The 12,221-nt window shown below is 31.3% G+C and overlaps 1 pseudogene; it reads right to left on the bottom strand.

The window, feature by feature from the left end:
- Window positions 1-10,437: 10,437 nt before the first annotated feature.
- LOC107469034 (uncharacterized) overlaps window positions 10,438-12,221 on the bottom strand; it is a 17,865-nt pseudogene continuing 16,081 nt past the window's right edge.

Raw genomic sequence — 12,221 nt, 5'->3', positions numbered from 1 at the left:
GCAGCAAGTGAGTCTTGATTCCGGAGTATATAACATATTAATTGTATAAACATATTTCAAAATTTAACGAGAATGCAAAATACATTTAAAATTCTGCATTAGGGACACCAAACTGAGTAGTATAACCCATTTAGATTCGGCTTGTTTAAAATTTGTAGGTTAAATAGATAGAATTTGTTTGTATTTCATTTTATGAATCTAAATTTCTTAACAAAAATCTATCTGTCAACTTAAATAGGTTACTTTGGTTAGCCCGTTCTTTCTTTATTGCTTTTTTTATTTAAAAAAAATCAGTTTAAAATTTCTTTTATTTTTTAATTATAATTTATTCAGTTACATATTTCTCTTTACACAATCAAACATAATTTGCTTAAATTAAAAGTTTACAAAAACTAAAAAGAAATTAAATAGTAAATAAACATTTAAAATTAAACCGGCTAAACGAAATTTAATTTGAAGGACTAACCTACTTTATTTTGCAGGGTAAAAGGACATGGCACCTTTGTTTTGTTGTTGGATGAAACTTGAAAGAGATAACTTTCTCTTACAAGAGATGACAAATTCACTAATTCAGCAATCAACTAACCCCATTACTTTGTTTCATTAGCAAACATGGTTTGATAGTTTTTGGGACGTGGCCCATAGACTTTTTGAGGCTTGTGGCCCATAGGCTTCCCATGGTGAATCCTGTTATGTTGAGGCTAATTTTAAACTTAGGCCCATAATTAGAGCCCATACGTTAAGTGACTTAAGACCGTTTGTTAGTGTGTGTCCACAAAGTACTGCATTTGTTTACAGAGATAGGACACTAAGATAGAGACATAGAGACATAAAATTATATTTGACAGAAAATACATAGATAGAAATAATATATCCAAGAATATTAAATTAGTATATTTTATGTCCATCCTAACAGAAATGACATGGAGACACTAACAATAGACACAACTTATTTTTTATTTTTTCTTTCATTATCCTTGTTAATTTTTTATAATTATATTTTTATTATTATATTTTTAGTCTCAAATTTTTTGAATGAAAAAAATGAGAATAAATTAAATTTTCATAATTTGTTCTAGTTTATCACCAAACAAGATATAAGAACACAAAATTTTGTGTCTTTATCCTTTATGTCTTGTTCTCAGTGTCTTATCTTGTCATATTCTCAGAAACAAATACAGCCTAGTTTTTGCACTGAATTATTTTTAATTGTTCAATAATGCATAGATCTACCAACCAACTTGGATTGATCCAGTGATCAATTCACTTATATGGTTAAGTGTAATAAGTTTGAATCACACTTTGTGTATGCAGCAATTCATTGATCAGTGACAAATACTTTAATGAAGTTTACATTCGTGGTGCACAAGGACAAGTTTTCGCCTTGTTGCCTCGCCACAAACAGAAATATGCTCAACTCAAAACCCGCTCGCCCTGAGTCATATAATTATCCACTCCGACCAGATAGGTGCAAGTTGGATGCAGTCAAATAATTATCCACTCCGATTGGATAAGTGCAAGTTAAATGCCTGCAAGTATGGATTGTGTTATCATCCCTAGTTCTGCTATCTGCATAATTATCCAAAAATATCATTATTTACAAAAGTTATCCAACATTTTTAAAAATTGAAAAAGCACAAAAATATAAAAATAAAAACTAATTTTTTTTTCTATTAGATTAACTAAAGTTGTTCAAATAGGTATATGTCAATTTAATCATAAGTACTCAATAACAAATTGCTCAATACTTCTGAGATTGGTTAGTGAAGGTTATAGAGTGAGACCATGAAAAAGAATTTCATCTATTAATCAGCAGAACAAAACTCCTAAACTTTGTATTTAACCATCTCAAAAGCTAATATGTGTTTCTCGAGTAAATCATTTAAAGTTTTTGAGATCTCTCAAAACTACTTATTGCTTGAAATTTACTCTATGATACTAGTGGAATTCATGCCTTTTCTGCATTATTTTTTCGTGGATTGAAAAAAGATAGAATGAATAAAAGTTGAAAGATTCACCTCATACACTCACAAAAAAGCACTCCAGTCTAATGCCTTTTGTTGACCTATGATTTAATGAAGTAAAAAATTTCACCTATGTGAAGAAGTCAAACACAATTTTAATATGTCAATGTGTTAGAAATGAATGTGCACAAATTTTGTTAAAAGTTATGAGTCATAATTAGTGAGCGCTAGAGAGAAAATTATTGGGTTTTTCTTTGTATATTGTGTCTTCACATTTGTTTTGTATACCAAGTTATTAGTCACTCTTTTGGTTAGAGAAGATTGGTTTTGTTCTTTTGGTATCTTCTCTTTGTATTTAGATTGAGTGTTTACACTTTTTAGTTTGGTATTTCGAGTGTAATTAGGACCTGGTTTTGGGTGGAGCGTCACAAATTACCACTTTGTATATTGTTAAAGATTTAGTTAGGATATAGTAGTTATCTAATTTTGTAACTTTGTTATATCATATTTCTTTTGTAAAATATTTAGTATTTTTTTGTCAATTATAAATTTCGCATTTCCACTCGCACACTCCATTTTCTAATAACCAGGTCGTTCCTATTTCAAAGGATCTAGTTTATTCCTTAATTTTAATTATTTTTTCAAGGAAGACACCAATCTTTTTGTAGACATCATTTGGCTAGACCTTACCAAACCGAAAACTTGTTACAACTAGACAAAGTACATTCTTTGAGCCATCTAGTCAAGGGAGAGTGATAAAAGTGAAAAATACTTTTTGTATTTTAAATGTGAAAAATTCTACGGTGATGACATGAAAGTGTCTTTTGGTGATGACTATGTGTTCTCATGATATATAGGTGATGCATGTGAATATGGTGACATAAGTTAGTAAAAATACATACAGTATACATTGTTATATGTCACTCTCTCGTCCATGTCTCCATGTTTCTGTCTTTGTATGTTTGTCTTTTTCGTGTCTTTTGTGATTAACCAACTAATTAATGTTGAGTCAATTAATTGCAGAGAGGTAAAATTTTGGAATTAATGGGTTGCGATTCATGGAGTTTTTATTGGGACTAAATAAGGTCATCTTTTTTGTTGTTCATATGAGTATGATATTTTGGCAAGCTCTCTGATGTAGATATAGGATTCCATATACATGTGTAGATGAGCGTTGGTAGCACCTCAATGCGACAAGTGTTGATGGAATGAGAAATTTTCTATAGGAGTTGCAGGATGTTGCAACGATGTTCTACGTAACCTTCACTGCATATTTGAATTATCCCAATGTGATAAGTAACAAAGCTCCTCTCTTTTTTTTTTTTACTATTAACTACTAAGTAATATATATAATTTCACAACTATATTAATAAATTTATAATTTCTAATGGCATAAAAAATTATATTTTTTATATTCACAAACATTAAAGTCTTTGTAATTATAAATATCTAATAAATATAATTATAAACCAAATTTTCATTCAAAATATAAGTATAAATATTCTCTCCAAAGCAAAATAAACATAATCCAAAACATAATTATAAATATTGTCTCCAAAATAACATAAACATAATTCAAAACACTCAATTTTTATCTTCATACTCTTGTAAGTTAGGTTGGGGGAAGTTAGGTTTTAGGAAAAAAATTGCAAAAATACCCCCTCACTAAAAAAAACCTTAGCCCGGCGGGGAAGCCCGCCCCGCCCCGCCAAAGCCCGCCAAAACCCGCGGTTTAAGCGGTGCGGATTAGGCGGGCTTTTGCTATTTGGCGGTCCCGATTTTCCAGCCCAGCCCGCCTTTTTTGGCGGGTTACGCGGGCCGGCCCGGCGGGTTTAGGCCCGTTTGCCACCCCTATGTGTAACCATAATTAGTAATTATGATGATGTTAATTACGCATTGATAATAGACTTTTTTGTGTTTTTGATTGTATGATAGCAATTGATATCAAGCCCATTACAGAAAAGAAAAGGAACACAATTAGTACTGCTAATTTGAAAATCGGATGTGAGTTGATGAACCGGTCGAGAACTGGATTGGAAACCAGACCGAGAATCGTTCAATTTGAATGAAACAACGTCGTTTCACATTAAGGGAAAAAAAGGAATCATAAAGCATGCGTGCCCCCCAGTCCCTTCCCCAATCTCCTTCCTTTAAGAGTTCAGAGAGAGAACAAGCCCTTAACCTCAACTAAGAGAAAAATTCTAGCACCCACCACCGTCACAAGACGGAGCTGTGTTTGCCACCATCCGTCACAGTTTGGGGCTTGTCTCTTCGAGTCATCATTCGTCACAGTCAGAGGCGTTCTCCAACTCCAACCCCTATTCACTATCACCAGTCGCAGGCGCGTAGATTCTTCCTCGAACTCGGCGTCTGTTGTCTTTGTCTAGCCGGCTTCATCTGTCGCTATTCATCCTGCTATGCGATCAAAGGTCAGTGACAAGTTAATTGTTCTTCGTTTTTGTAGTTCCTCTGAAAGTGATTTTTTATGGAAGTAATAGGAATTTACTTCTTTCATAATCAATTTTAAAAGGTAGAATCAAATTTTAACTTGTAAGATTCAAATATAATGTTACATTGTTACTTGGGTAGAATCAATTCCATTCAAACATATTTATATTTTGTCGTGCAATTGGCTGGCTATTCCATTCACAGTTGTAAGTTGTAACAATAACGGTTGAGTCGAGTCATGTCCTAATAGGTGGGATCATTTACATGGATCAACCTATCAAGTTTGTTAAATTATATATATAAAACATTTATGAATATGTAATTTTTGATTGATTATTCTAAATTCCTAGTGTTTTAGTTTTTAGTTATGTCTCCCATGTCCACTTGTTCTTTCTTTTTATTGAATGTTCAAAAATCAAGATTTTTTTACCGCTTATTGTGCTCTATTGAATGGTTTGTGCTCATTTGTGCTGTTATTTTGTGATTTTTTTTCCCCGCAGTAATGTGCTACTGGAGAGGAAGGTTCTGAAAACCAAGATTTGGATCCTACATTTTATGTTCAGATTTCTAAACTTTATGATGCACCTATCTAACTAACGATTTATTGATTCTTTTCCACACATAAGCTGTGGTGTTTTCATTTGTTTTATATTATAATTTAAAACTTAACAAAAAGACATAATTTATATAAAAGGTGGGAGAATAAAATGGTAGAAAATTAAATTTTAAGATAATCTAGTAGATTTGTTACTTATTTAGATTAAATCTAAATAAGTAAATTATCTAAAATAATGTTGACTATATTTTGACTTAAAAGAAAATTACAAATAACAATAAAATTATATTTGTCAAAAATATTAAGAATAAAATTAAAAAATTAAATTTTAAAGATATTTTTAAAATTTTTTAAAAATACTAAAAACATAAAGTATATTTGACCTAACTAAATTTATGAATTTAATCCAAAATATCTTTTTTTATCATAGGAAAAAAACTAAAAATCTGTAAAAGATTACAAAGTAAAAAAAAGAAGTAAACTAAAAAAATATTTGCAAATTCAAAGTGGATTTTTTTGGGAAAAAAAAGTTGCTTCTCGTGGGAAAAAAAACCCATACTATGAGAATATAATCAATTTATCAACAATATGATGTATTTTGGTGAAATGAAAATTGTGAAATACCCAAAATCAGATATATTAATTTAAATATGGATTTGATAACCTTTCTAACATACTTCCTTATTCAAATATTTTGGCAAAAGATAAATTCTTCTTTGATATAATTTTTAAATGTACTATAAAATTAAGAAAAATATATAATAAATATTAAAATGAAATGAACCGACTGATTTGGCACACATCTCATCATGTCATGGCATTGGTAAGAATTAAAGTGGAGTCCCACTACTCCCAAGTTCCAAATCACCACAAACAACAACAGCTTGCTGGCTGGGTGGTAGTATTTTTTCTTTTTTTTTTTCAATTTGGATAAATGATAAAAAATGTATTTAAATAATTTTGACATTAATAAAAATATATTTAAATTTTGACTTTAAAGATTAAATTTTGATGTGATTTTTTACAAACATAATTTTAAAAATAAGATATTATTATTCTAAAAATTTGGTGATTTTTTACTAAGTATTTATTTTTTGTAATTTTTTAAAAATATTATTGATTGTTCACAAAAAAATCACAAAAAAATATATTCTTAACGAAAAATCATCAAATTTTAAGGATAAAAATATCTTATTTTTCTAATCATACCTGTAAAAAATCACAGTAAAATTTAATTTCTAAAATATTTTTTGAGAATATATATTTAATTTATGTTGGATATTTTTACCGCATTTTAAAATTATTTAAGAGTATTTTTGTTGATAACAAAATTTTAATATATTTTTATCAATGACAAAATTATTCGACTGTATTTTTTGTGATTTATTCTTTCAATTTTCACCGAAAGCGAAGAAAAGAACAAAAAAAGGCCAATATGTTTCTTTTCCAACTTTATTTGTTGTATTTAATTTAATTTGATATTACTATATTTATATTATCCTAGGAACATAATTCATAAAAGGTTATAATATTATCTACAAAAGATTTTATTTTTAAGGAAGTATTTGAAAAATAGCATACTTGCTACATAGATTAACATATTTATATTAATATATAAATATATGTAAATGGAATTAAATATATAAATTCTTTCAATTAAAAATACTGTAAAAGAAATATTTTATGTAAAAAATGTAATTTTATTGTTTAAAATTTTAACATACTTTTATTTAATTTTTTAACAGGAAAAAAGATCCATTTTCATAGAAGACAAGTTAATGCTGGTTATGAATATTGAAGATAAAACTCGTTTGGTTAGTTCAATGCCTAGCTTTTATCGATACCATTTAAGATTAAGCATTTTTAATAAATAACAAGAAATTAATATTATTAGAAGAGTTTTAATCTTGCATAAGTTAACTCATAAGAAAACAGATTAATAACACTTGATAGAACATATATTTATTATATTATATATTTCCCATAGGAAGAAATTTAATTACCTTAATAAACAAAATATTTTAAATTTCTATTTAGTGAATAAGTTTAATATTAGGGTAAAAAACACAAATAAATCAATGGAGGATAGTTGTTACGTGAATAAGCCAAATTAAAAATTAATTTACGAATGAGCCAAAGCATACTTATATGTAATTCGAACCAAATAGGTTCGAATTATGAGATAGCCCAATTCGTGTGTAATTTGAACCAATTAGGTTCGAATTATGTGTGTCTAGTTCGAACCAAATAGATTTGATTTATATGCAATTAAAATTCGAACCAAATAGGTTCGAATTACATATAAGTATGCTTTGCCTCATTTGTGAATCAATCTTCAGTTTAACTTATTCATGTAACAACTATCCTCCATTGGTTTATTTGTGTTTTTTACCCTTAATATTACAAAGGCTAAATCAAGGATTTACTATCATTTTATACAACACATAGCCCAACACTTAAAAGGCTTGTGTTTGGTTTTGACAAGGACAAGTAAAACACTAATAATAAAAGAAAAAAATAAAATATTGTTTTTGTGTTTTTTTTAATATATTAATTTAATGTCTCAGAATATATGTTTGTTTATGTTTTATTTGTTAAACAAAATTTTGTATTTATATATTCATATTTTAGTATCTTATCTTTATAAACAAATACAGTTTTATAGATTACTTTCAAATATTAATATTACTCTCAAATACAGTTTTACTTGATTCAGCAAACTCAGCAAACACCTATAATCAAACTCAGGAATTAAATATAGCACCTAACCTGAGTATAATCAAACTTGGTAAACATGTATAATCAAACTCAATTTATAATCAAACACAATAGTAGACAAATATAGCACTGAACTTGAGCATAATCAAATTCAGCAAACACAAATAATCAAACTCAGCAGTCAAATATAGCACTGAACCTGAATTATATTTTGGATTGCGTGTGTGTAATTCGAATCAGGTTGATTTGAATTAGTGGGTGTGTGCGTATATCTGTAATTCGAATCAGTGTGATTTGAATTACATTGAGAGTGAAGTTCGAATTATGGTAATTCAAACTATATAGAATTATGTCTTGGTTGATCCTTCTGGAGTTGAGACATTATCCGTTGCTGATGGAGTTTCTGAAGTTGGATTAGCATTACTTTAAACTTCAATTTCATTATCATTAGGAGCAACACTGTTGTTTTGCGTATCTTCTCTAACATTACTAGTCATGAAATAATTTAAAAACACCTATATCAATAAAACTAAAATTAATGAGGGTATAAAATTAACCTAAATCATATTATAAATGCATAAAAATCAGAATAAAATCAAAATAAAAATGCATAAAAATGATAATTCAAAACATAAATGCACAAAATAATAAATACATCTGCTGATTTTTTAATATTTTTTTGTTCCTAATATAATAAGCTCACGCACCAACCTCCTGTTACTTCATGGCTTTTGCACGATCAAAATAATTAATTCCCATGTTACTATTTTTTTAAGAATTTTGATCCATTTTCTCTTTTATAACATCACATCATAACTGCCCACTATTTGGTTCCATATCTTTTCTTATCTCAGCATTTCATTTTTTTTGTTCTCATCCTCACATACATACCTTCCATTTACCCCACAATTTAAATTTTTGAATCAACAAAATTTTCATATTATGAACATACACATCACTATTTGTGATGTCTTTTCATTAGTATCTTATCAATTATCACTTAGTAAAAGGACACCCAAGTAGCTAGTTAGGGATATTAATTCCTTTTTCAGCTAAATATATGAAAAATAGAGAGAGAATTATTTCCTAAGGTTCTTCATAGTTCATACTGAAATGCACAATAATTATTTATTTATATTATATGTCCTCCATAATTATTCAGAAATGTAGATAAAAGTTAAAGTTGTTTATCAAAATGATGAATTATACAACGATATAGTTATATACAGATTAGGATTAAGGAATTTAATTAGGACATAAGAAGATATATAGAATAGAACAGAAAATTATTGCTCTGGTCTTTATTCTTAACAAAGGAAACAGAACAGTTTGTGATTCTCTCCATAATTAGAACATCATGAGCATATTTCCTTTCATAAACCAAATCATTCTGATCTTGAAGGGTCCATTCAGTACTCAATGACAATTGTAAAATCAGAATAAAATCAAAATCCAGAATGCATAAGAATGATAAAGAAGCCAAAATAACTTCTGTATACAACCAATCAACAAAGAAGCCAAAACAACTTCAATTTTTCAAGCTTTATTCCAACGAAGTATGAGAAATTGAACCAATAAACATATTATTCTCTGAATCAAGCTGTTTCAACCCACCAAACTTAGTAACAAACTCAGGAAACTCTCCAAAGATTCTGTTATCACCCAAATCAAGAAACTAAGACTCTTACAAGAAGAAGAGTTAGGCAATGCAGGTTCTGAAACATGCTCATAGAAGGAGTTTCTATGAACCCTAAGAGAAACAACTCTATCACATAATTTCCAAATTAAAGCAGGAATCTGTCCAGTCAAAAGATTCCATGCGCTGAATTTTAAAGGATTTTTTGAGCATCAAAATTAATTTTAGTTTTGGATTAACTATTTTAACATAAAACTTAAATCATAAAAATTAACTTAAAAAGAAAAATTGAAGAAGCACAGAAGCAGTAAGTAGTGAGCGAGGAGTGCTTAGTGCTTACCAATCACCAGAGAGACAATGAAGGATGGAGGAGGGACGATAAAGACCAGATACCACAGATCGGAGAGGCGAGTCGGCAAGGACAGTAATGGCGAGAAGCGGGAGCGACGCCGACGTGGGGATCTGGTGAGGATCTGAGCCCTAATTCCTTAGGTTAGTGAGCGACGGCGGCTGTGACAACGCCGACCGGCTTACTGCGACAGAACAAACTGTGACGGCGAGTCGGCGACTGACTGGTGGTTTAGTGTAGCTGAACTGAGGCTATGGACTTTGAAAAAGAGCTGGAGAAGTGACAAAGAGGGTTGAGAACTAAATGGGAGTGCGGTAAGAAGTATATAATATATAGATATCGGGTTTAGCCTGAACTTGACCCCATTCTGCCCCGCCCCTCACATTAACCCGCCACATTTCAGGCCCAACCAGGTAGGAGTGGAGCGGATATCCACGGGTACGGATAGTACTGCCATCCCTAGATGAGATAAGCTTTAGATGCATAACCCACTTTCCAGTATTAAAATTTTTTTAAGCTTCTCGTAATTAATTATTTACATTTTGTTTTTTAAAAATTCCATCTCGCTCTTAGTCAGGAACATTGTTAGAATGTTAAATTTTTTTTAAAGGGTAAAAAACCCTAATAAGCCAAGGCAAGAATCGTGTAACGTAAATACGCCAATTCGAAAATCGTTTCAGCAATAAGCCAAACGCTATCTTAATGTAATTCGAACCAGGGTGGTTCGAACTACAAACGTTAGTAAATCGAATCAGGGTGGTTCGAATTAGGCGGAGAGAAACGTTGAACGTAATTCGAACCATGGTGGTTCGAACTCGAAATCAATGTAATTCGAACTGGGGTAGTTCGAATTATGCATTCGAAATCAAAGCATGTAATTCGAACCAACCTGGTTCGAATTACCCTTGGCGTGCTCCTTCATAATTCGAACCAACCTGGTTCGAATTAGTGGTGATTCGGCTATATAAGGAGTTCGAATCACCCTCATTCGAACTATTCTTCCTTCCCCCTACCCCACCAAATCTCAGAGAAAACGATCCAGATTCTCTCCGAGGAAGACCTGAACGGAATACTCTGCAGATGGGAGACGATCCGGAACGTTTGTATCGTTTGGACGGAGTTGCTCATATAGCCGACGACGAGGTTAGTACAGAAATATTTATGATTCTAGCGGTATTTGCGAGTTAGCGGTTTTGCATGTGGGTTAGATGGTGGTTTATGTTAGTGGTTTATGTAGGTAGTTTATGTGAGTGGTTTATGTTGTTAGTTTATGTTAGTGGTTTTAGTTAGTGGTTTATGTTAGTTGTTTATGTTACTGGTTTAGGTTGGTGGTTTATGTTAGTGGTTTAAGTTAATGGTTTGTGTTAGTGGTTTATGTTGGTGGTTTATGTTAGCGGTTTTTGTGAGTGGTTTATGCAAGCGGTTTATGTTAGTGGTATATGTAAGTGGTTTTCGTTAGTGGTTTTATGTTGATGGTTTGTGTTAGTTGTTTTATGCTAGCTATTTTATGTTAACCGTTTTAGGTAAGCTGTTTTATGTTAGTGGTTCTCCTGAAGCTGTTTTATCTTAGCGGTTTAGTTGTGCGGTCTATGGGTTTGTTTTACATGCGGTTATCTTTCATGTAATTTTATGCGGTTTTATTTAGTCCATTGTTTTGTTCATGTGTTATCGTGCTGGTTACGCTTGTCGTTGGTTATTAAGCTGGTTCTAACTATGCGGTGCATTTCATGGACAGCCCCAGTGATGCATCAGGAGCATGCGGCAGTAGCAGGTGATGAGCGGATAATTTGTAGGCTTTTTGGCATTGTTTTTAGTATGTTTTTAGTATGTTCTAGTTAGTTTTTAGTATATTTTTATTAGTTTTTAGTTAAATTTTACTTTTCTGGACTTTACTATGAGTTTGTGTGTTTTTCTGTGATTTCAGGTATTTTCTGGCTGAAATTGAAGGACCTGAGCAAAAATCTGATTCAGAGACTAAAAAGGACTGCAGATGCTGTTGGATTCTGACCTCCCTGCACTCGAAGTGGATTTTCTAGAGCTACAGTAGCCCAATTGGCGCGCTCTTAATGGAGATGGAAAGTAGACATCCTGGGCTTTCCAGCAATGTATAATAGTCCATACTTTGCCCAAGATTTGATGGCCCAAACCGGTGTTCCAAATCAGCTCAAGAATACCCGGCGTTAAACGCCGGAACTGGCACAAAAGCTGGCGTTTAACTCCAAGAGAAGTCTCTACACGAAAATGCTTCAATGTTCAGCCCAAGCACACACCAAGTGGGCCCGGAAGTGGATTTTTATGTCATTTACTCATCTTTGTAAACCTTAGGCTACTTGTTCTCTATAAGTAGGACCTTTTGCTATTGTATTTTCATCTTGGTAGCTATCCTTAGTCTTATGCTATCTTAGATCATGGGGCTGGCCTCACGGCCATGCCTAGACCTTGTTCTTATGTATTTTCAACGGTGGAGTTTCTACACACCATAGATTAAGGTGTGGAGCTCTGCTGTACCTCGAGTATTAATGCAATTACTATTGTTCTTCTATTCAATTC

This window comes from Arachis duranensis, chromosome 10 (assembly GCF_000817695.3).
Source record: "Arachis duranensis cultivar V14167 chromosome 10, aradu.V14167.gnm2.J7QH, whole genome shotgun sequence".
NCBI lineage: Eukaryota > Viridiplantae > Streptophyta > Magnoliopsida > Fabales > Fabaceae > Arachis > Arachis duranensis.
The sequence above is the reverse complement of the archived record's forward strand: the minus strand, read 5'-3'. Positions and strand labels throughout refer to the sequence as shown.